Source organism: Pseudopodoces humilis, chromosome 2, assembly GCF_049639895.1.
Source record: "Pseudopodoces humilis isolate 2021_Gansu_Grassland_sample_001 chromosome 2, ASM4963989v1, whole genome shotgun sequence".
Taxonomy (NCBI): Eukaryota; Metazoa; Chordata; class Aves; order Passeriformes; family Paridae; genus Pseudopodoces; species Pseudopodoces humilis.
Genome location: NC_142201.1, coordinates 53,731,366 through 53,757,672, shown reverse-complemented (window position 1 = coordinate 53,757,672; position 26,307 = coordinate 53,731,366).

The window sequence follows — 26,307 nt, the reverse complement described above, 5'->3', positions numbered from 1 at the left end:
TAAAACATTAGAAAGAGAAAATCAAAGAGGGGAAAAAATAACCAAACACTTAAGTGACCCAGTGATCAGTTGTGGAACCCTGAGGCTGTATTCTAATAGCTCCCTTAGTTGGCTGATATTTCTAAACTTGGGGGTAAAGTAATAAGACTTGCCACTGACAGAGAGGGATATTAAATTGTGTTTTTTAGCCTCTTCTTTGCAGTTCCATCCCTATTTTGTTCACATGGATTTTTCTCATATTTTCCATGTTAACAGGTTAAATCTGATAAATGTCATACTTATCAGATTTATTTATATTACATGATATTTCTATTCAAAAAACAGAATGATACTTTCTTTTAATTCTCTAGTTTCAAAGAATTAATTATTCCTAACTGATAAATAAACAAAATACAGCACTGAAAGCTATTAGCAACAAGAAATCCAATATAAGGCAGATTTCTGGTTGTTTACCTGGAGCAGCAAGAAATATTTAAACTTAATATTTCCATATATATTAATTCTGCTCAGGTTAAGTAGTTTTCTTGGGCTCTAGACATTAGTGTAACCATATTCTAGAATCTTTCATGCTCTTTTTCCTATAATATGTAAACTTCCATAGTAGCAAAAAATATGTGTGGAACATTTGATTTTGTTATAGAAGATAAAGGAAGAGAGCATGATTTCTGTTACAGTAACATTAAATGACAAGTCATTTTCTGGAAGCTGCTATTTTCTGCCTGGTTTTGGTGTGGAGAGTTAGGTACCCTAAAATTCAAGTCAATCCATCTTAGAGGTTGATTTTAGGATGTACTAGTCACAACTCATAGATGGCTAAATAGCCTCATATGTAAATGCAAATCATTGAAATAATCAGATGGTTTTCAGAAGCAAGTACGTTTCAGACAGGCAAATTAAGATGGACTAAATAATTTTAATAAGTACAATCAATTAAAATTTCATCAGAATGAACAATGAAAAAAAACCTCAAAAAACCACCATAACCAACCAGCAACAAAAAAAAAAAAAAAAAAAAAAAAAGAGCTATAGGCTATTTAGAAGTTTCTGGAAACAAATTATAAGCACTGCTATCTGATTCCAGTCCACCAAACTTTACTACATATACCCAGTGAGACAACTGTCCTTCTCTCTAACATACATATATTTTGCTGAGATATTGTGAATGTTAAATGTAATGGAGAATATAGCCCAGGGTGTGAAAAAGCCCAATATTTAATAACAAAAAACTCATTTAGAATGTTGAATTGATTTTCTATGAAGACTTAGTTTAATATTAAATTCTGTCTTGATCTAGTTAGACATATAATTATTTATTCAATGAAGTTTGCTAATCAAAAGTTAAGTCAATATAACTATGTAAGAATTAAATAGAATACAGTTATTTTAAAACATGGAAATTATTCAGCACTCCTGATTTCGGTTGAGCAGTAAAACCCCACAAACATACAAAAAATGGCTGCATTGGACTTGAATCTGCTACTATCCAATGTTCTGATAATGGTCTGAAGTCACAGTTTGTTTAACTGCATCTGCTAATGGTAGAAAAATGAAAGCACACAATTAATAAAGCATCTGTTGAATTCTAGTCAGTTGAACATGTTATTGCATATTGTTTTGAAATAAAGATGTTTTTAATCTTTCTGAGATGTCTTTTTGTTGGTGTGGTTTTGTTTGTTTATTTTTGGGGAAAAACCCTAAATACAAATCACCCAAAACACAGTATTTCCAGCTGTTTCTTATAAGTATACTTTCTTCTATATTTGAATCTTTCTTAAATATTATGCTTTGTATAAGCAAACACTACCATTCAGTACTGATTATAAAATATTTTCCCCTTTTTTATTCCAAACCTCATTCAGAAAATTCTGAATTTCATTTAATTTTGACCCAATGTTTTAGCTATCTGGTTACCTATTGATTTTGTATTGCGTATCAACTTTCTAGCTAATACATTCCTAAAAATAAGGAAGTAAATACTTTTTCTTGTTTCCTTCTTCATGTTCTTAATTTGCACTGAATATATATAATTACTTCTATCAACATCTTCAATAAAGTTAAAAAAATGAAGACAGAAAAAACTTTCATGGTAAGTTATATAATGTCTCGAATGCCTTCATGGGTATATACTGAAGTACAGTGAGAGAAGAATAAATGGAAACTTTTCCATTTAAAAATAGTTACAATTTAAAATTGACAGATTTTCAAGTAATGAAACTACTCAGAAATAAAATAATGACCAGTCTTCTCGTCCTCCTTCCCTCTTATATTGTTTAGCTTGCTTTGACTGGTTGTCAACATCACTGTCAAGAAAAGGCCAGAATTTTATTTTTTTTCCCCTTAACTTCTGTAATGGGAACTAAATACTCTGTGTTATCTAAACTTTTGTGCCACTACATCCTGTTACAGATGTCAGTTTTATGATCTGAAACATGTCTTTATACTCACAATGAGAGATTTGCCAGTGTCCTCAACTGTCAGTTTTAGCCTATAGAAGCTGCCAAAATACTATTTTTTCATAGAATCTTTTTTGCATTTGTTTTTGCTGTGTAGCAATAGATTTTCCACTGTAACATATTATAAGAATTGTCCTAGCAGAATTTCTGCTGATCTTAGACCACTTATTTTTCTTTCTTCTGGATCATTACAATTGAAAGAAGACAGCACTGACATTTTTAATAACTTTTTTTTTTCTTTCCTGAGAAGTGAGTGCATCTGGGAGTTGACTTTTTACTTTCTTTGAAAATCTGCAATCTATAATTTTATGAGCAGGGGATAGAACTAGGAATAAAAATAACTCCCCTTTTCAACTCCCATCAAGAACAGAAAATGGGAAATTTAATCATCTTGAACAGAGTGCTAAAACAAGATGTGGTTTGATTGAGACTCCCTAGAATCTCCTTTTTATGATATATATTAGAATTAAATTCACCTTAATTTTACAAGAGGGACATTATTTCACAAAGAGGCATGAAGCATGCTGAAATTATCTCTCTTCTGGGTCTCATCGTTTTGATCACTTTTATGATGTAAACAAAATGCTCATCTAAAATTTTTCTCTGCTGCCTAAATTTTAAAAAGACTCAAAAAGAAAACCAAACCCCAAAACCTCACAAACTTTTCACAACCATTTTTATAGTTACTAGCTGTTCAAAACCAAAACATCCAAATTCAAAGCATTTTGCTCAAAATTAGCCAAACCCCAAATTTTTGAAAATTATTTCATTAATAGCTCACTTTCAACAGCTACTTCATTACATATGTATTTTTATAGAAAATATAATATGATTACAAAAATGCAATTTATATCTCATATGCAACAGATATATTATGGATTATAATAGCAAATTAATAATACTCATCATTATCATATGGATAATTATATGTATAGCTTAGTGCATGTTCTGATTTTTTTCTTTTTTTTGTTCTTATTACACTTCTCCCACTTGTATAAACATTATTACAGTTGTGTACTTCTTTGAAAAATGTGATCACATAAATTATACAGAACTATAACAGAGTATTAACTTAGAGAAAGGAAAAAAAGCGAACATGTTCTCAGGGAATTATGCAAATATTAAAATAAATATTTATTTTCACATTTTTTGCATCTTTTGTAAATCATCCCTAATGCACAAAATCTCATAAAACATGATTATGTTATTAAAATGTGTAACATTATTAACCTGAAAAAGACATAAGAATTCCAATCTGCCTATTTCTTTCAGTCAGTGAAATCCTGTAGTGTTTCATTTTCAGTATTTACCATTTCCACCTGTGGATTCTCAGACCAAACCAATTCCTTAAGAACAGGTAAAAATGCTTTCTACGGTGTAAATATAGCAAAGTTCAACCTCATCATGGACAATTCAGTGTTCAAACATGCTTGTGCAACAGCGAGTGATGATCTCCGAGTTTTGCAGCAGAGATTCTCCTGATCATTTAATATCCAAGGCTGTCTATGACTCAAGGACTGCTAGCTTCCTGGGATTCATTTTATTTGGATTGCCACCTATCACTGCAAACTGATGATGAATATCAAATCCTTAGTGTAGTTACTTTGGAGTTCTTACCATCGTAACAGTGGAGGAGAAGGTTGCTTGTTTTGTATTGCTTTGTTTAGAAGTGATTTTTACACTTTGTTGTTTTGCTATTTAAAGCTAATCGTTCTTCCTCTGACTACATTTATGCCAAATTTGATATAGGAAAATTGCAGCTGTATCTTTTGCTTGAAAACATCTTCCAGATTTACAGAAGAACCCTTTATTCTGTGGAAATTTTATTTATTTTTTTTTTCCTCAAAAGAAAAAGTTTAAAATAGAATTCTGGGAGACTATCTTGCCTTTTTTACCAACTAAATATTCTGTCAACCTCCAATCCAACTTCATTTCCCCACATTCTTAGAAAAAGTGCTGTCTATCCTCAAAACAGTCATTAATGGATGTAACCCTTTTAAAAGAAAGGGAAATTTTTTAAAATTCAAGTTTTTGTAGTCAGTGCAGAACTGGCTTTAACTTCCAGAACTTCCTTTAACTGTTCTAGGCAATAAAATGAATGCCATTTTCCCTCTGAAGACTGTCTGCTACTATTACTATCTCAGAAGGTGAAAAGAAAAAGATCAGTGTGGGATTCATCCAAATAAACATAGATATAAATATTTAAATTAGTTATTTCAGGGTCCAGTTATAGTCAATATATAGAAATAAGGATTTAAGGGCATAGATTCTCTGACCTACTTTAGATGTCTTTGGGATCACGTACAAGAAATTTTTCTTTCTCTGTGGCATTTACAGAGGGAGCTGAGAGTGACTGGTTCACATGAAGAGGTTCATGTGGTAGACATCTATTCTTGCATCAGCAGAATCCCATTAAGAACTCCTGTTGTAAAAACAGTTCTTCTGTTAAATATTTCTTGGCTATTGAGCATTTACTGGTGCACAGACTTCATAATTGACTATACAGCTGAAGTGATACATTTTAGGAAATAGAACATTTAAAGATAACTGGAGTGAATCAGTATTTAAAACTGAAGATTTCATCTAAATGCAAAGTTATTTTATAGTTGAAACCATACGGCTGTCTTACTACCACACAACAGTATTTTCCATAAATTTAACTTTTTGTTTGTTTTTGGGGTTTTTTTTTTGGGTTTTTTTTGTTAGTTTTTTGTTTTTTCCATATGGAAGGCCATAGAAGCCTGTGCTAATATTAAGAGCGAAACACACTTAACTCTTTACATTTATACATTCATTGTACTTGTGCTCAAAACAATTGGGATATGCGGTTTCCAGGTCCCTTTTCTTCCTCTTCTTTCCTGCACGATTTCATTCACTTCTCCTGACTGCTTTCCACCAGTTCAGATACTTCTGAGAAAGGAGAGAAAAGAAAACTTATTATGTCACAACCAAGGGTTCAAAGAACATCATCACTCTTGGTACAAGAGAAGAATAGAATAAATACAGAATTTCAGAGTAAAGTCTACTTAAGCAAAAAAAATAATTAATTTAATTAAGTAGTGAAAAATTTAATGTAGATTGCAGGAAAAAATACTTTTATATTGATTATTTTGCTTTTTTAATGTCATCCTTCTTTTGGTTTTGACCTCATTGGAAACAGTGATAGACCTCTTGAATTAAAAGAGTAGAAAATGTGTTACTCTCTCTACCTTCTCTCACTGCACCTCACTGATCTTGTTTTGATGGCTCATTCCAATCCTTCTGAAGCATCTTCTTAAAATATGGGGGCTTTTTTTGTTTTGTTTTTCTTATTGGATATTTATGGTGTGAGAAAAAAGGAGGAAGAAATTTCAAGTTTATTGTCTCATACTAAATTAATTAGTTCCGGATTATACATAAGGAGAATGCTAATAATTTCTTTTAAATACAGAACATGCAATAGAAACTTAGTACTACAACTCTTAGATGCACATTTTATCAAAATACTTTTTTTGAGCAGAAAATAATGAAAGAATATAATATTAATGTATTTGTTACTTAATTTGTAACCATTTAGTTAGCTGGCAAAAATGTTTACATTTTTTGTATAAAAGTAACAAAGTTAATTAAGTTGCTATTGCTTTTAATTGTCTGAAAAGATACTGCTAGTTTATTTGTAGAAAAAGATAAAATTTAATAGATGGCTTAAACATCCTATGTCAAATTCTCAAAAGCTTTTTGTTAACTAGGGAAAATTAAATTAAACTTAAAATAAATTAGAAAAAGTAGTCTGTATGCCAGTAGTCTGTATTATTTACATCAGTTTTGCCTGATTTTGGTTTCAGATACCCATTCACTGTTTCTTTATTGTTGATGGCAACAGTGTTGGTTTTTTTTTTTTGTATTATCTTTCTCCATGTAAAATGTCATCTCCTTCAAAGTTCAAAGTTTCTCTTTACCAATTTAATAAAATCCTAATAGCAGTGATCCATGACTTTTAGGTCAGAGGATGATTGATGACTGCCTGCAGGCATAATAATGTCATTGCTTGAAATAAAAATATAATTCATCTAGTGTGAAATACAGATTGACTTTTAAAGTCTCTGAAGTGTCACATGGATGAAACATCTACTGCAAATGCTAACTGCTAATTATTATTCATGTTTTTTACTGTTAATACTCAAAGCACTTTATTACATTCCTTAATGTTGTTATTGGATACTACTGTATCCATCAGCTGAGTTCAGTCCCCACCAAGAGAGTCTTAACTTGGTAAGTTTATTTCTTATATCATCAACTTCAAAAAGCAACTTGGGGAGTTACTATTTACTGTCAGTCCACCAATAAATGTCAATATCCCAGAGCAGCAGAGGCAAGTGCCATATAACCAGTAATGATACAGTTAAACAAAAATAAATTTGATTTAGGTCAGCTCTATAGTATGCAAATAATATTCTTCTATAGTATGCAAATAAGCTATACAGTGTCTGCGTTTAGACAGATTTTACTTGATGTCTGATCTGATCATAGGTTCACATGGTTCAAAGTAGAATTATTCTACTAAAAATACCAAACCAAAACAAAAACAGAAAAACAGCATCTCTGATTAAATATAGATATCTATTTGCAAATGTATATACATGGCACATAGAAAGTAAACACAAGAAAGATGAAAAATACTTTCACAGATATTGACTAATAATTTATAAGGAGAACGAAATATGCTAATTAATTAAAAAAATCCATTTTTCAACTTATAATTCTATATGAATTTTATAAAAAGTGAATGAATTCTGAAAGGAAAATCTGCATGGGAGGAGCCAGGAAGAGAGCTTTACTACAGGAACTCATTGCAGTATATTCTCTCCACAGAAAGTGTTGCAAGGTCGCTTTCCAACTCTGTTGTAAAGAGACCTGATCTCATTTTCTCCCTTCATGTTATTTTTAGAATTTTTTAACAGAAACAAGAAATTTTTGCAACAATATTTACTTACAATATTTTTAAAATTTGATAATGCTACAAAACCAATTTTAATTACTTTAAATCACATTATTTGTGAAATGGTTTTCTACATTACAATTAAATAAATCAATAGTAACTATTAATAAGCAGAATAATTATTAATAAGCAGAAAAACCTCCTATTTACAAAAGAGATGCATAACAAAGTTTGCATTTTGAAATAAAATTTCCATACCTCCATAGCAAAGGTGCTGGGAGATATTTCTTGTATTAAGAAATATTGAATATAAGTAGGAGAAAAATACAGCAAACTATAATATACAAATATGCATTTCAATGTAGATTATTAAATTTTATGACTGCTTTTTTGTCATTATTACTGCAAAGCTAATGAGAAAATAGAAAATATTTTCAAGAAGTGTAAGAGCTTTTATAAGTTAGATGTTTGAACAAATTTAAATACTGGAAAGTAAGAAGGACTAATTCTAAGCAGGAGGGAAACCTAGTCATCTGACACTTTAACTTAATATCCACTACATTATTATTACTGTGTACACACAAGGTGAATAGCTAAGCCCTGATTAGTGGACATCTGGGACTTGGTCCATCTGCATAAGGATTGGTGAGAAATAAAGCCTGAGAAAGCATCTAGCAATATAGTTCCCCAGAACCTGTAATGACAAACCTGTACCACTTCTAGAACAGAAATTACTGCATTTAAATGATAGACAGCATTCATATAACTATTTATAGATTTTATATTCTCTCTTGGGATTCATTTTTAGACCATGCAACAGAAACAAAAATGTTTGTCTCAAATTTGACTTCAAATATTTAAACAAATTAATTTTAATCAGTAACTCAATTAATCGTATAAAACACTCACTGATAGTAAAGAATAACTATAACCAGTTTCTCTTCTCAGCAGAAATGGTGGGTTTAAAAATCAACTTTTTTACAAAACAGTAGTCTTTGTAAAAAAATCTCAAAATAGTAATTTATCAGGTGGCATAGAACCATTAATAATTTATTATTTTTTAAATAATTTTCAGGTAATACATTGCATTCAGCAGTCAAAATGTCTTGTGGCTTAGATATGAAAATCACAATCTATCCCATCTACTTACCAAAACTGTAACTTTATTCTGCATCATCCCTTATGCGCTTTCAATACATAGATTTGTGAGCTGTCTACACCTAAAAAGAATGTCACTGTTTTAAGAGTAAGTCAATATAGTAACTTGGAGACTGCATCATGTCTCTGTATCACAGTAGAATTGTGAAATCAAGAACTGGACTGGAACACAGAGAGATTTACTGTAAATATATACTGTTCACCTTTCCAAAACAATACTGTTCATCTTTCCAAAGCATTTCTAAATTTTTAAAATAAGAACACATATTTGCATGTGTGTGTGTATAGGTAAATATATATATGTGTATATATGGTACAAACCTCCTAATACAGAAATATGAAACTGATTTGCAATGGTTTATTAATGATAAACTTAACAGGAGGTATAAATATTTTTGATATATAAATATTTATTGAAATAACTGCAGTGTCCATAGAAGTACACTCCATAGTTATAATCCTCTTGGAAAATAATCGGCTGTTTATTCCAGTCATTTTTGAATTACAGCTTTTTATCAGCTCTGACATTTCTAGCATGTACCACTGGAGCCTTGATACATCCGGTATGCTGCTTCTTTTCAATGTAGTTTCAAGAAAAATAACTCCCATGCATCAGTTGAAAATTAATCAACCTGTAGCTTGTGTATTTATCAACATTGAATACACTTTCAAGACTGGAAGGTCACAAAATCTGGTTTTATGAGCTACAAATAACATTCTTGCTCTACATTTACTTTTTCAGAAAAAAAGATTTTAAAATGTCAACTCTCTCAACATGATGTTGCATAATCACTTTATTCTTGTAATCAAGCGTGCAACAACATAAAAAAAGACTTGATACAAACATAGAAATACTGTAAAGTAATGAAAAAGGGTAGTCTTCCAGTTTCAGGAATAGTAACATATTCAGGGTCACTGCTGATCAAACATTGATTTCTTCTTCTTTCATTGTTTTTCAGTCTGATGCAAATAAATTCTCCCTCAGTTACTCTGTCCAGGAAGGATGCAGCTATAAACTTGAAGCTATGTTAACACAGTTCTGTGTTTGGGTTAGTAAGTCCTGCTGAGAGTAAAAGACTGGACACTAATGCAGTTTCAGACAGGAAAAATAAGACAAAAACCCACGATTGTTAATAATCACTGTGGTTTTTAATAAATAAAAACCACAATCTTCATTCACATGCAATCTCATTAAAGAATTAGTGAAATTCTTTTTAAAATTCTTTGCTAAGTAGGTTTTATCAGTGAGAAAATTATATGGAAGTTAGATTTAGCAGTTATAAATGTCATTAAACAAATATGCATTCTTCAGACTTAATTACACATTATAATATCAAACAGTTGAAAGCCCAAGAGATAATAAAGCGTAGCTGTCACTACCAAGAGTGTAATATTATCTTAATAATTTAAAACAGATTGAATATAAGAAATGACATCCAATGCATAAGAATTTGCAAGTGGGGTAAATCATGTATCTTGCCAAATGATGAAATTACTTTTCTGAAAACATGACTAATCTATTTCTAAGAATTTCTATTCTTTGGATCAACACTTTTCTTCTGAGTAACAAAATTGTATTTAATTATTCTGAAGCATATGAATGACTCACCATTTTTTGTCCAAACATTGTCTGCCTATTTTTTAAATCTATTAGCACTTCTACAAAAATCTACATTTGTAGAAGAGAGTCCAGACAATGAAACAAAAATGTCAAGTTAATCACGATAAAATCTCCAGTATGTTTCACTCATAAGGGTCAAGTTCACCCTTAATTTTATTAAGTCTTAAGCTTTCACATCCCACCCTTTGCAAACAGCCTTAAGCACCACTTAAGTGAGTATAAACTAAATGCATGTGAATTGAACACATGAAAGAATGTCTACCCAAAACTGATCATGTTAAAGAGGAATCCAGCTCTCACTGGGAATAAACAGTAACCAATGAGAGACAAAGAGACTTTTGAAGCAAAGAAGGAAACAGCTGGAAGAGAAGTCTAATGAGAACATGAAAATACTCAACAGAGGGCAAGGGAGAAACCTTGTAGTGGAAGCAGCAGCAGTTAGACCTTGTTTGACACTAAGGACATCACAACTACAGCTTGTCTGGACACAGCAGCCTCCCTAAAAGCTGCCCTGAGCTACTGCACTCTGTCAAGTTGGGTGGCACTTCAGGGTGCAACACATGGGGACCAGCACCTCAGATGTGTGTCTTGCCTCACGGGACACTTGATGTCCAGCATGTGCACTTGAAGATCGTGGGGAGCAGTACAGGGACAGGCAAAGCTCAAACACCCATGTCTTCACCAGAAGCCATGTGTATACCTTGCATTCCCCAGGAAGGAGGCTCTTGGTAACCTACAAGGCCTTTGAAAAAGGGGATATGAATGTAAAAAGGGTGTGTGTGTGTGTTTGTGTGTGTGTTGGTGGGAGAAAACAGTCACAGTTTTGAACTATTCATAAAAAACATGCACAGGAATTTTTCAGTTTTTATTAATATTTGGTTTTGTTGATCAATTGCTGATATTTATCCTGATCATGTTGCTGATGTTAATAAATCAATGAATCACTTCAGTAATACTTGTTTTCCTAAGGAGTTCCACACTGGAAAAATTATGTCATAGAATAGATTACATCCTGCAACACTAGCTAGTGAACTATCAATACTGCTTATGTCTACAAAGAAAAAGAAAAAGGGTCATGCTACAAAGCCACACCATGTATTTTATTTTCCTTAGACAATTTTGACAGGGAAAAATAAAAGTTCTCTTTAAAAATAAGTACATACTATATAATCCAAGCTTATCACCTTAAATTTGATATATTTAATATCAACAGAGCTTTCTACAAATGTGTCTATGTAAAATCTGAAGAACAAGAACAAGTTTTGGGCAATTTGCCAACCTTCAGCAATGAACACATAATTATAGCATCCCATAGTCTACCAGTTGACTTAATTGGCTCTTAATTGACATAGGGTTTGCCAAAAAAAGAGATTTATATTCGCAGATCATTAGACCAAGGATGTTAAACATTGTACTGCATGACTCATTATGGCTTGTGCTGTTAGTGTAAGAGAAAGCTAAACAGGAAGGGCTGCTGAGACTGATGTATTCAGGTCGTTCAGGAAACCAGAGACATACCCTGTGTCACCATGGAATTACACAGTTTCTAGAGAACCACTTTTCTACCTCTGAGTTGCTTCCAGAAATATTCCCAGCCTCAACTTTTGAGATATAATAATTTCTAAATAAATTTCCGACCTTATATTTTCATTTACCAACATGACTTTAGGAAAGACGGCCATCTTTTCTCTGAACGTACTGAGAATTTTATAATAAAAGTCAGTTTTTCAGAAGGACCTGGTACCTAAAGTACTTAGTTCTTTCCAAAATCAAAGTTTGAATGTACAAACAATGCAGACTAAAATGTGAAATGTATTTTCAATGTAATAAAAAAAATCTTTCACATGGAAACTTTTTATGGAATGCAATAAAGCACAGTGATTTGGTGAAAATAATTCCCTTAGGAAATCCTTCAGATCTCTTTCAAAAAAGTCAGTGTCCAGAATATGAGACAAATATTTTAAAACTGATTAAATATTTGAAAATATTGACATATTAAAAAAAGTAGTGATTTTTTTTCTTTCATTTCACCCTCCAATTCTCCAAACAGAAATCTGAATTTGTGTACATATGCTCAGATATACACTCATATTTGTGAAGAAATGGAGTTGCTCTTCTTTCTCCTTTCTTACTGTCTTCTGCTTTTTTTCTGTTCCTTTTGTCTTTGGGAAATAGTTTCTTTTCCCCAGTCTCAGTGATTACTAGGGAAGGGCTCCTTTTTTCAATTGAGGGTCTATTTTAGCAATACATTTAAATATTGCTCTGCAATAGCATTCCCCCTCCCTCACAAACAAGCAAAGTGAATTTGTCAAGGGTTGCTTGCAGCTTAGGGGGAAAGGAGAATCACATACGGCAGCCAACCTACTGCAGTGTCTCTGAGAAATTGATCTTGTTCTGCTGTGTCAGAGTAAGACTTTGATGATAATGACATTTTCAGCTGCAGACAAAATCCTTTTTAATTTATTTGAAGGGGAAGAGGCTGAAATGATTTTCTATTTCAGGATGTGCTTTACAGCTTGATTTATTTTTTAGGACTAACTCCCAGTTCAGGGGCAGGTGGGGAGTTCCTCCTGACAAGACCCTGAAAGAAAAGGTAGTTTTCCAAGGAGTTGGAGTTTTTTAATTATTCATTGAAAGCTTTTCCTTAAAGATCACATCCTTGAGTCTCTTACATGAGAATTAAATTAGGGGGATAAAAGAAATGTTGTAGATTGAACTACTAGAAAAACTTTAGGAAGCTGTGAGATATAGATGAGGCAGAAGGGAATAGAATCCATTTAAAACCTGCAAATTATTTTAATATCTCCTGTGCCTCTCCTATGTTGGTGATGTCATAATGTTCAGTTCCATGCCAGCCTGACCATGAACTTTTCCATTTCCCTACTAATTTTTCACATGCATTTTCGCTATTTTCATACAGGCAGCTGTATGCTGTCTTAGTAGAGGATTTCTGGAATGCCCTAAGGTCCAAAGCCATCTCTAGATACTTGATCCTGTTTCAAAGCATCAGCTAATTTTTCCCTCACATTAAAAAGTGCTTCAATTTCTAAAATTACTGGTATGCCACCTCAATTAATTCAGAATAGAAAATTTTGTCAGTGCAATAATTGAAAGAACTAGATGATTTATCTTGCAAAAAGCTTCTGTCAGTTTCATGAAAACCTGGGAGTTTTGAGAGGTGAATCTCTTTCTGATTCTCTAGACAGCCGTTCCTGTGCAATTATTATTTTCAGGGTTTAAAAGTGACAGTAAAAAGGTTTTATATGCTTAAATGTATCTTTATAAATCCTTTATTCTGACATCAGCACTCCAGCTCTGCACATGCAATTTGCCCACAGATGACTGGTGAGAAATAGTTTAAAGACATTTTTTACAGAGATTTACAAATTAAAAAAAAAATAAACATAGAGGGACAACAAATAATAAAAGTGTTTTGCAAGGAATTAAAACCAATTCTGTAACAATTTATTGCAGTCCTTGTGTCCAGGACAACCTAGGGCTTCTGTAGGAGCAGCTGTCACTAAAGGCACTTTCCCTCTTTAGTTCACCTTGTGTGAAGGCAAAGGAGAGTTTGTACAGTCAGCTTCCTCTGCATTATATTTGTACTTCTAGTGTAGCCAGATAATTCCAAAAAAGTCTATCTACCTAAGCAGCACATCACCCAGCCAATGTTTGAAGTCTGTGTGATATCAATGACCTTTTCATTCCTCAAGTATCTCTTCAGTCCTAGTGACTAGTGGGGATCAGGTATGGCAAAACAAACTGCATTGTCTCACACTGTGGCCCAGTTTCAGAGGGGATTTGTGTGATGGAAAGTAAAAGATATCTCAAAAGCAATAAAGTTTAATCTGAATCAACAAACTGCTAGTCTATGCACACTAGCTGCTTAGCTATTATTGTTCAGATATTTTTGTTCATCATTTGAGGAACAAGTCAATAATAAATGATATTCATGGAAATGGAAATTTTCTCACTGAAGGAATGGGTACGGTCAAGTAACAAAATTTTGTTCTTTGAAATTTGTCTGCAAAAATTGTATGGATTTTGTTCCTTGTTCAGAGATAAGGCTTGGAAGTTTACTCTGGCATTTTGAGGTTATTTATGATTGGATGAAAATAATGAATGCACGAAGATTGGTTTAATGTATTTATGTAAACAACAGTGCCACAAAAATACAATTTCAGGTTTAAACAGGTTTAATACAGGTTTAAACTGTATATTTTCATAGAGACACAGAGTTCTGCTTTATGTCTTTTCATGCATGCATCTGTGCAGACATAGATATGTGGTTACAAATATATAGAAATATAGATATAAAATAGATACAGACACAGATATAGATAAATATATCTTCTTAAGGATATAAAGAAAAAAACTCACATGCAGAGGTTTCTCAGGTGTGAGAAGTGCAGCAGTGCCTTTCTTCTTCTTCTTCTTCTTCTCCTGTCATAAAACAGAAATAGGCACCATCCCTAGAAAGAATCATGAGAGGAAAATTACAAATAGATGGCTAACTCATTGTTAATGTTTATCTATGGCAATTACACTCTAAAGGGAAAAAAGTTAAGTAATTTCATATACATATCAGAGGGACAGGGCTTATAATAGGACATTGCCTTTCAGATAAAAAAGCCCTGAACCCAGCAGCAATAACAACAAAACAAAAGCAACCAACCAAAAAAAAAAAACAAAAAACAAAGACAAAAACAAAAACAAAAAAAACCCATCACTCACACACAACCAAAAAAAGTCCCACAACTTGGAGTAAGGTGCAAAGTACCCAAAAGCACTGAAATTAAACATCAGTGACCATCAGAGATCACTTTTACAACAAAGATGTTGACAGATTCCCTAACACTAATAAGATTTCTCTGTATATAAGTTTTAGTAACCGCTACTTGAAAAATATTCAATATACTTGCTCCACTTTGACTTGTGTACTTTAGCTCATAAGGTCACAGCAACCCTCTTATCAGCCAACAGCAGAGCTGCAGCAGTAATAGGAGATGTCATCTTAGATTAATGCAAGTGAAAATTGCCTGCAATTTTTTATACTTCTGTCTTTTGTGTGCACTTTAAAGTTTCATTTTTATCTCAGAAAATCCTTGGTCACACCATTCCTGATACTTCAGGAGAATACTTGAATGCACCATTAGAAATTATGATGGTCTTCAGTAATAATTATTTTTCTAGAATTTGTGAGAAATCAAAGGAGAATGTGACCCTGGAATTACATGTGGATCAGTGTAAATATATAGGATTCTGCCTAAATTTACTCTCAAAATACGCTTCATTATATTTCAGTTTCATTGTTTATCTTAGACATTGACTCCCTTGACAAAGTATCAGCCAAAAAATATGGATGTCTACTACTCTAACCAAAGAGCAATCAGAAATTTTTTGATATCCTGATCATTCATAGAGTAGATAATTTTGAATTACGCATGATGCTGCTATATTTTTTTTTGGTGCAGTGAATATCATATCTTTGCATTGTTAACAATTTGTATTCTGGTGTCAAAAAAAACCCCAAGTTTATTTTACCAACTTCATTTGATTACATAGACAGCAAGAATCCCAATAGATGAGGCTTATGTATGGACACATACGAATAGAGTAAAAATGATGGAATTTATTTCACACTAACTCTTTTGGAAGAAAAAAAGACATGTAGAAGGAAGTAGAAGAAAGTATAAAAAAAGTGGGTTTTTTTTCTCAATATTTTAAAACAAATTATCTCTCTAGAGCAATTTTTTTTTTCATCTTCAGTACTAAGAATTGAATTAAAGTGAAGAGATCTTTTTGAAGTTCAAAAAATGCTGTTGTGTCCCCTCTGTCTCTGGTAAATAAAAAGTTATAGTGAAAAATCTTTAACACAGAAAAAACCAAAAGAAACCACATTAAAATCTACGTTATGACCTTGATTTAACTCAAGTTTGAGGAGGTGCTCTTCTTCTCTGATTAAAAACTTTTTTCCATATAAAAAGATCATTATTTTCAGAAAGTTAACATTTTTTCATATTGTTAAGGGTGAAATGTAAAATAAAATATGTTCAGAAGCATGCCTGAGACATGCCTGTTTCAAACCAAAAAGTGTGCACAGCAATCACAACCAACACTTTTGTCCACATCACATCTCATAAAAAGGAACTTTGTGTACAACTGTGGAGGACAACTGTATCGAGCCTAATATATTCTGAAGGCAACATTGGAGGCAATGACAATTTAGCATGGGAGCTGCTATTAGATTGCATATATTATTCATATTTTTAGCGTAATTCTCATACAGAGAGCACGAACCGTAAAAAAGAGATAGACAATGTGAAGAGTACCATAGTAAGCAAGTACAAATTTTTTGATGCAATCACAGTGTCATAGAAATACTAGACTTCATTCAAATTACATACATATAGATATATTTAAAGAAAGTATTTTTGCAATTTTAAAGAGAAATTATCTATAAGAAGGAAAAGGAGAGACAAGAAATGCAAGTGTCTTCTGTTTGTGTTAAGAAAGAAAGTTGATATCTCCAAATAGAAAAGTTATTAAGGAACATATTTTAATGTTCATAGAGTCATATCTAAAACTTTGAAATTTATTTATATTATTTATATACCACAACAAAAACAGGTTATATCTTCATCAAGATATTAACTGACGAAAAGATCTGGGTAGATCCCTATCAAAGTTCTGGCTTGCACAAAATTCTGGCATATTTGAGACCCTTGTAATCTTCCATGTAGAAAATGTAGAAATGTAACAATACTGCTTAGCATTTGTTACCACCAAAAAAAAAAAAAAAAAAGTCTACTCTCCAGTAAAATCCAGAATCTACTATAAAAGAAATACAGAAAAAGAAATTTAAAATATATGCTGAGTTTGATCTTCCTGGGCAACATCTGAGATAGTATCGATAGAATTAAGAACAAATTAAAGTAGATCCAGCTTAAACATTTGAACAGAGATGATATAAAGTTCTCCCAGATATTTCAGGAGACTAGCTTACTGAGAAGATCCCAGTAAATAACTAAGAAAAAATGAGGTTTTTTCCATGCTATTACTTCAGATTTTGGTGAGAGCAAAATAGGATACAGTGAAGAGACCACCTAAAAGTGGCTGGATTTATACTCACATCTTAACATGTGTGTAAATAGACTAATAAATAAAAAAAATCTCAGTTTAATACAGAAATATTTACCCACCAAAAAATATTTAAAATCAGAATCCTTAAACAAAACACATCATAACAGAAATCTTGTCTCAAATTACAATAATAACAAAGACTTAAATTTTTCTGTTTTTTGTTGTGATAGAGTTAATTTTATTCATGTAGTTCCTATGATTTTCTTTTGTATCTGTGACCGAAACAGTGGTAAAAACATGGGAATGTTTTAGCTGTTTCTGAAGAGTGCTTACAGAGTGGCAAGGCTTTGCTTGCTTCCCTGCACTGTCACACCAGCGAGGACTACAACAGATACACAGGAGGCTGAAAAGGGACACAGCCAGGACAGCTGACCTCAACTGACCAAAGGGATGTCCCTTGGCATATGATGTGGTGCCCAGCAATAGAAGCTGTGGGAGGAAAGAGGAAGGAAGGTCACTTGGAGTGATGGCATTTTTCTTCCCAAGTTATCATTATGCATGATGAGGGTCTGCTTTCCTGGAGATGGCTGAACACCTCTCTGGTTACTATCTTTCCTAACATTTTAGTAACACAAGACTCCACAGAAAGGTATTAGGGAAACTTTTAGAGTGATTGCTAACATGGAATTTTTTTTTTTTCTATTAAAAAAGAGTATAAAATTCTCTAAATATGTCATTAGCTGGCTTACATGGCATAGGGAAAGTCTGGGAAGACCCTTTAAAGTAAGAGGAGGCCATGCACAGTACATTTGTCTTAGAAAAATAAAACACCTCTAGCTGAAGTTTATGCTCTGCATGTGAGAGAGATAGCATTTAACTTCCAAACTACCATCAATTTAATAAAATTACATAAAGATTATATTCTGCATTATAATTTTAATTTTACATATTTTCATGAATGGTACAGACCAATGTTCTGAGGATAGTATGCTCTGAGTATAGTAAAGAAAACTGTAAGAAGAAGCATTACTGGACAACAAAGAACCATCAGAGAGACCTTTTAAAATTATTCTAATATTAAGAACAAGTTATTGTCTCTTGATTGTAATTTGCACCTTCTCAGACAAAAAGCTAATCACCAGCTAATTGCTAATCCATAAAATCACACATCATTAGTTCCAGTATTAATGGAACTGCTGAGTTAAAAAATGTATGCTTACTTCTAGCAAGAAATAAAGATGCATTAGTGTAAGATAATGTTAATATTTTTTATTTTACTATCTTTTTTAATTAAATGCCTTTAATTTTCCAGTTAGTCAACTGGCACACAGAAAAAGTTAATTTTTAAGATTAGATGAATCACAAAATTCTACCTGTTTTGCAATAGCAATGTGTTTATAAAGTCGTATTCTTCTGTTAAACTAAAACGTTAAAATGCATTTTGTTTTGAGAGGGCAATTTTTGGCTTGTCAGTGTGAAACACATACAGGAAATTTTAGATGTGTAACTGTCTGGAAAAACCTTTCCAGTTTTTTCCTATTTTCCATTTACTTGTGTTCTGCTTATTATTAACCCTGTTATTAGTGAGTGAGAGCTTGTATAGTAATGAACCTACCAGACCTTTTCTGTGTGTACATTTTTTCAGTGCATTATGCTTTTCAAAGACTTAGCAGGTTTGCATATCAAAGCTTTTCCTTGCAGACCCCTAAGGGACTCATCTCTCCACAGTAACACTAGACCCTACAGTATAATGCTTGACTTATTTTTCTATCAACTGTTGTTCTATACCTACACAGTCTTTTCTATTTGTTACTGTCTAGAGGATACAGCACTGACCCTGCCTGCTCAATGTGCAGGGACTCATGCCTGCAAGCACTTAGGCTTTATAAGACTTATCCCTGTGCCTTTACTTGTCATATCAACAGCTTCATCTGCAGAAATACATTCTGACTGAGTAAGCCTGAGGTAGACAATGCTTAATTCTCCATTACAAAATCTTCCAGGAAGAAGGGAGAGATTCAGCTGCAGGGCATCCATCCTGTCAGCACCCTTTTATCCTAACACACCATTTACTCTGTTACTGGTTTTAAGCTGGCCTTATTCAGTCTGATTATCATGTTAGAGCCTTGTCCTGGCTCACTGTACACAAAATATTTTTTACTTTCTGAGACTCTAGGTATTTATCTTGTACCTCCTCATTGTACCTTTGTCACCTATGAACAAATGGAGTTCAGAAGATATCCAATACTTGATTTAAATGTTAAAAATTCAAAATCTGAGCTAGTTTTATACTGGGAAGGAAAACAAGCAAACCAAGGAGAAGGAGCTAATAATAATAATAATAATAAATATATGGTTTCTAGATTTTACTCTCCCATCACTGACAGGATGGATCCACACATTGTATTGATATGCAACATATTACATATAACAGATTTCTGTGCAATGGATCATGAAGATCACATAACATTTACCGTTTTCCTCCTCATACTTTTAATCCACCAAGGCTTCTGGCACCATATAGTAACCTTTAATGCACAGAAAAAAGTGATCACAGGCTACAGAATCAATATCCAGCACACAGAAATAAGGAGAGATTAAGGTCATTAACACCCTATAATTTATGAAACATACCCCAAATTTTATGAAATTTAAGGGTTTCATGGAATACTTGTGAGAGAAATCCCTTTCTCAAAACTTCATAAGAATTCAGATTGTATCCAGTTGAAGATGAGGGTGTTTACAAAGTTTTGTAAAACATAGTTGAGGTTTCAAAAGAAGAAATAGCGGAAGAAATACATCAAATAGAAAGTCAGTAAATGTTTGTAACATTACAGTGATTTAAAAATTTCAGATTTGAATTTCTATTTCTCTGGTTTTTATTCAATCACTTCATTCAATGATCAATTTTATTCTTCTGATATTCATAGAAATATAATTCTCTTGAGTCTATTGGCTCCTTTTTTCCATCTTTAAAGCAATGTACAAAAGCATGTGATTATATATATATATATATGTATATGTATAACACATTTATATATGTTATATAGATATATATCTATCTCAGTAGAGAACAAATTTTCAAGTTACATTTTCTTTTTAAAATTATAGGATATTGAAGGCTATTTAAACCAGTTAATGGAATGAAAAAAATGGTCTCGGAGGGTAATCCTTATGTCATTCTGGCTACATCTATTAATCAGCTATTGAGAAATTGATAACTTGGTTAAGATATATAGATCTGGCCTCTTGCTTCTTCAAAGGTATAAAAGAAAATATAAAGAAAAAAATATTTAATTCTGAATTGATTTTTAAGTTTATTGTGTGACTAGTACCATTTTACAGTATTGGAAAAAATATCAATACAAGGCTTTACACTCTTCCCCAGGCCTAGTTCACCAATGTTCTTATGCTATCAAGGGTTAATGGTTGTTTGACTGTTTGAGGAAGGCATTGAGAATATCCTCATAAAGAGATTGCATGATTAGGTCTTTACAACCAGCAGACCTGTAAATTAGCACTGCAAATAGGCTTTGTGCAGACAGCATCATTCAGTAGAGATGTGATCCTGAATACACAAGCATGCTTTGGGCATTATTGTGAAACTGAGTTTCCTAGAAGTTAAAGTCCCTATATCCAACAGAAACAACAGCCTTGAAGTGTCCTTTCCTATTTTATTTCTCACTTTTTTTAGACTCTGCTGATCAATAATATCTAATGATGATTAGTGTCTAGTGACTAGCAAATCCCACTAGGTGATTCTACAAATCACAATATGAACTAGTGGAAAGTATTTAAGCAGGCTAAAGTACAGAAGTAACAAAAGAAAATATTCCTGTAATGAAAAATAGAATTACTGTGAAGTCTTCTTGAGAGATAAAGTAGATTAGTGTTGGTGGTTTTTTTTTATTATCAATTAAATAAATAAATCCAGAAATGTATATACTTGGATTATTCAATATTAAGTAATTCTGTAGAGTGAGACTATTCATTGAAGTGGGAGAACAGAACACTAATGGGTAAGCTGATATAGCAAGCAAAAAATAAATTGATGCAAACATCACTGAAACACAGTTGTGCTAATAATTTGGGTAGTTGTTTAGGGTTTTCCAACAGGCGCACAGCATATTTTCTCCCACCGTCATAGTCATCGTGTTTGGTTAACCAAAGGTGGAGAATTGTTTCTTACAGGGAAAGGTCATTCCATGGAATTTCAGAAATAAAGTGAATCTATTCTCAAGAACAATGTTGATGTCTTATTACAAAGAGAGAGAAAAATATGTTGTTTCATTTGTAGCTTTTGTGTGTCAGAAAGATTTAATTTGCAGAATGAAAAAAATAATATTGCAGAATAAGATTGAGTTAAAATTGGGAAAAAATGTAATGATCATGAGAAAATCCATCTACATTATAAAAAAGAGTTTGATGGGAATGAGTTTGGCTTTTTTTAGAAATGCAGCTATGATTTTAAAATTTTGTTTTCTCATTAAAGTACAATTAGAACTGTAAGTCAATATTGTTGGATCTCCATGTTTATTTGAAGTGGGTGTCCTATGTGTTTAATTACAGCCTGGTTTGTGTTCACAAACCATTCAAATTAGCAATACATTTTCTCAACAGAGAAGAAAAACCCTGAAAGTAGTACTAGAAAGAAGGTGATCCTGATAATTCATACTCAAAATATTTTATTATCTTCCAGTGTTTTAATAAAAGAATTATTAATCAAAAATTATCATATCTTTTATTTTTTCACTCTACCTATAATATTCAGGGATGTAGTAAAGACAATTTCTATTCTTTGTTGTTAAATTAAAATTTTAGTATTAGTTTTAAGTAACTGGGTATTCATTTCTGCCTTTATAGTATCAGTAGTATTCAGATCTGTACTGCAGAAAACACTATTAACATAAGCCTTTCAGTTGGGGCTTATGACAGACAGGCAAAATATTTAGTCTGGATGTTTGTTTTCCATTTTATTGTCAAGATTTAGTTAACATCAGACTTTAAAGATTACTATTAGGGTGTCTAGCTAGTGAAAATTCAAACAAATAAACAAAATGCCAATGACCATGCAGTGATCAGAGACACAGTGACAAAGCGGGGAACCCAGATAACCAAAATCAACTGCTCCTAAGACCATCAAAGATGAATAAGTTCTAATGCCTGGATATATCCATAGCATCATTTAATTTCTGAAATATGCAAAGTCTCATTGACCTAATAGAATTTTGTGCTATGTACAACTGGTTTACCTTATGGCTGCTGCTCATTATGTTTTGTAGCTCATGCTACTTTTAAAATTTTAATTATTTCTTTTTTAAGCAGACAATTTAACTTTTAGGCATTCAAAATATAATCTTTTTATTTCCTGAAAATCTAAAAGCCAAAATAGAATTATTAGCAGTTAAATATATGTCAACTTTTTAGAAGTAACAATTGTAAGAATTTGTAAGAATATAGACCAGATCAATTGTCAGGAGATAGGTTTCTGAAACAATCATTATTGTATTTATATTCTAAGGAAAGCATTCTTCTTAGTAAATATTTTATTGGTATTCATATCAATTTAATACACAGGTGTGAAAAAATGTCTTTTTAAAATTAGATACTTGTCCTTCTATTTGTGACTAAGATTGTTTCAACAGTACTTATCAGAAGAGAGACAAGTATTTGTCAGTGATTTTTAAAAACACTTCAGCTGAATCATAATATTGTTATTTGAGTACCTTTTGTCAATGAACTGTGTGTCTGAATGGGACTTTCCTTCATGTTTCAGCATTAGTACACCCATCTAGTAAGTGTTCATAAAAAAAGGCAGTTTTTTAAGATTGGACAAGAACTTATTCTTTGCCAAAATATCTAAAGGATTAGCCCACCTTTACCCAAAGAGTATCAAGTAGATATCTCTCTCATGTAAAGAACTATATCACAAAAATAAAGGGTATCTCAGATGAGGGAACTCCATGCATTCTCTTCAAACTAGCATCTTATGCAGGCAAGAAAGAAAATATGTAAGGTTGAATGAAGAAAGCAAATGTGTAAGGAAACTCTCATGATCATTCAGGTGCAGTATAAGGTTCTGGAAGCTTCTTGACTACTAATTGGCAGCAGCTTAGAGACTTTATCATTGAGATGGTTCTGTAATGTTTCTGTTCCACACACTTTCCCCACAGCATTAGTTCCCACCTACTGCAGAGGGTGATGAACAGTGGATTAGTTGATGGGACCCAATGTATAGTTTTCCTCCTAGAATAATTTTTAAGTTGCTTATGTTAGAGAAGAGAAAGTTGTAGTTCCTATCACTGTTCCCTGGGTATCTTCTGTTTATATCCAGTGGTAGCCTGACTGTAAAATGTGCATCTGTTTCTTGAGACTAGAGTAGCTCAAACCAGGCAACTAGAGACATCTGTATTTTAAACCATGCACTATTGATTTTAGATACCTTCTGGAATTAGTTAGGGATTCAGAAGAGAGGAATCGAATCACTACCTGAAACCACTCCACCCTTATGGTTTTCTGATCCACAGTGTTAGGTAATATTTGAATTTTATTACCCTTGCCAATGTTCTAGCTCAAACTTTTACAAAATCTGGGAAAAAATTCACTTCCATGTGAGAGAAAATAAGGTGCAGACTGACTTACTGAGAGTGGACAAAACACATTTAGAATATTGTATTCAAACTTGAACATATCACAAAAGTGTGTTACACTACTAGCTTGGATGAAATATATTTGTCTCTCTCAAAGACTGGCCTAAAGTACCTATAGGGATTTTGGTGCCATTTTCATACAAGGGACAGAGATGAGAAATTGCTGTTCATATGCCTTGAGAAACATCCTGTGTTTAGACACATCCAGTAAATCTTACACCAAATATTTTACTATGGGTGCAAGGACATATAAAAGGCAAGAGCTTAATATTAATCTAATTTGAACAGCAATTACCTAATTCAAACAAAGCAATTATTGTTATTAGTGGAGTTATAAAAGTGTAAATTATCTAATTATTACAGAAAAGCATGGTTAACAGAGATAAGACTGCTGTACTAAACATTTTGGTATGCATCGCTTTTCTTTGGCATTATATTCACTCATCTATGCCTTCTCTTAAGGTTCATAACTCCTTTCTCCCTCAGGCAAGGATAGGGAGGATTTTACTGAGCTATTGGTGTTCTGATTTCTTTGCCCTGACGAGTAACTCCAGATAGTCAGGATGGTGAAAAAAAAAAAAAAAAAAAAAAAAGAGCGAGAAAAGAAAAAAATATTCCTGGCAGTTCACCTAGCCATAAACCACATATACCACTACTTTTGTAGCCATTCTGGCACAGACCTTAGGATACTGATTGGTAACTATGGATACTAGCTTTGGAGCAGGCTGCAGGCCCCATGGCCTCTCAGTCCTGCCTGAGAAGCTGGCCTGAGAATTCATAGGAGGATTTCAAAACAATGCTCAGAAACAGAAAACAACTGCCAGGTGCTGTTTGTCTGTCCTCTTGTTTTCCTTGCAGGAGAAAGTCAGGGGGTAGTGAACCCCGCTGACCAATGATGGTGATGTGGTGATTTACTGACCAATAAGAGTTTCCTTTCTGTACTTTCCACGAACTAATCTATATAACAAGCCTAGAGCAATAAACTAGAGGATTTCTCCTGTTCTGACTCCCTTGAGAGTCTGTGTCGTTCTTTCCCGCCGTTCCCAATTAGAACGACAGGTAACCTACCATCTCATCTGAGAAAAGCTGTTACTAATATCTGAGGTCCCAGAGATATATAGTTTGGAAGGGTGAATAGAACAACAAAGAAAAATACATCATTTTTGTAATAATAATGAGGGCGTCTTTGTCTTTCTTTATTAATTTGAGTGTTAACATTACTGCAACTGGCCTAATAAAAACTGTTATGTGTATTAATTACAGCTGTAAAACAATTCCTCCTAATCCAAACACAAACCTGTATTACATAAGGGGCTGGTGTCTATTATTCAGTGGCTGCATATGCTTGCTAGACCTCTTACCAAACAGTATTTACAGGGATAACCTCTCTGTATTCCTCACAGGCTACCTGTCCTTGCTTCTACCTTGGTGGGCTTCCTCTGTGTGTTTGACTTGTCCAGGTGATCCTAGTTCATCCATGCAGGCCTCCTGGAACTTTCTTTCCCAAATTACCCTTCACTGGGCTGCATTGCTGCTGATGTTGGAGAAAGTGATAGTTGATTATCAACCAGCTTTCTTTGTTCCCTCCTCCCTCCAGGGCTTTACTGCACAGTACTGTACCAAGCAGGTCCCTGAAGAGCCCAAAGTCTGTTTTCCCAAATTCCCAGGTACTGAGCTTCCTGCAGACCATCCTCACTGCCCTGAGGATATCAAACTCCATTGTTTCATGGTCACTACAGACAAACTTTCTCTTGGGCTTCACATTCCTCACCAGGTTTTCCTTTCTGGTAAGAATAAGGTCCAGCATAGCATCTCTCCTCACCAGCTCCTCTTCACTTGGAGAAATGATAGATTATGCTAGAGTCATGGACTGGCTTGTTTTTAAAGGGATTTTTAAGGATCTTCTAGTCCCAACCCTACTGCTCTGGGCAGGGACATCTTCCACTAAACCAGATTGCTCAAAGTCCCATTCAGCCTGGCCCTTAAACACTTTCAGGGATGGGGTATCCACAACTTACATCAGGGAAAAGTTCATTTGACTAAGAAAAATAATTGCAATGCTAATGAGAAAGTTCCATTGCTATATGGGGAAATGATAACATAAGTTAACAGTTGATAATTTTTTCCCTTACCATTCTGAACACATTGCAATATTCACTGAATATAGCAAGGTTAAATTAACTGGCTTATCAGCTGCCAATCTACTGCTCTTGTTTAGCCAAGTTATTTTCACAGTTCTATAGATGCTCATTCTCTAAAAAAGCCTCAAAAATCTTGAATTTTTTACTTACAGATTGGAGGGTGTTAAGTTTACCTTCAAATCAAAAATGTTTGTAACTCAGTCTTGTCATTTTGTGTCAGATTGGCTGCTATGCTGAAAAAGTACTCTTTGGTTCAAATGGGTCTGGAAAAGACAGAAAACAT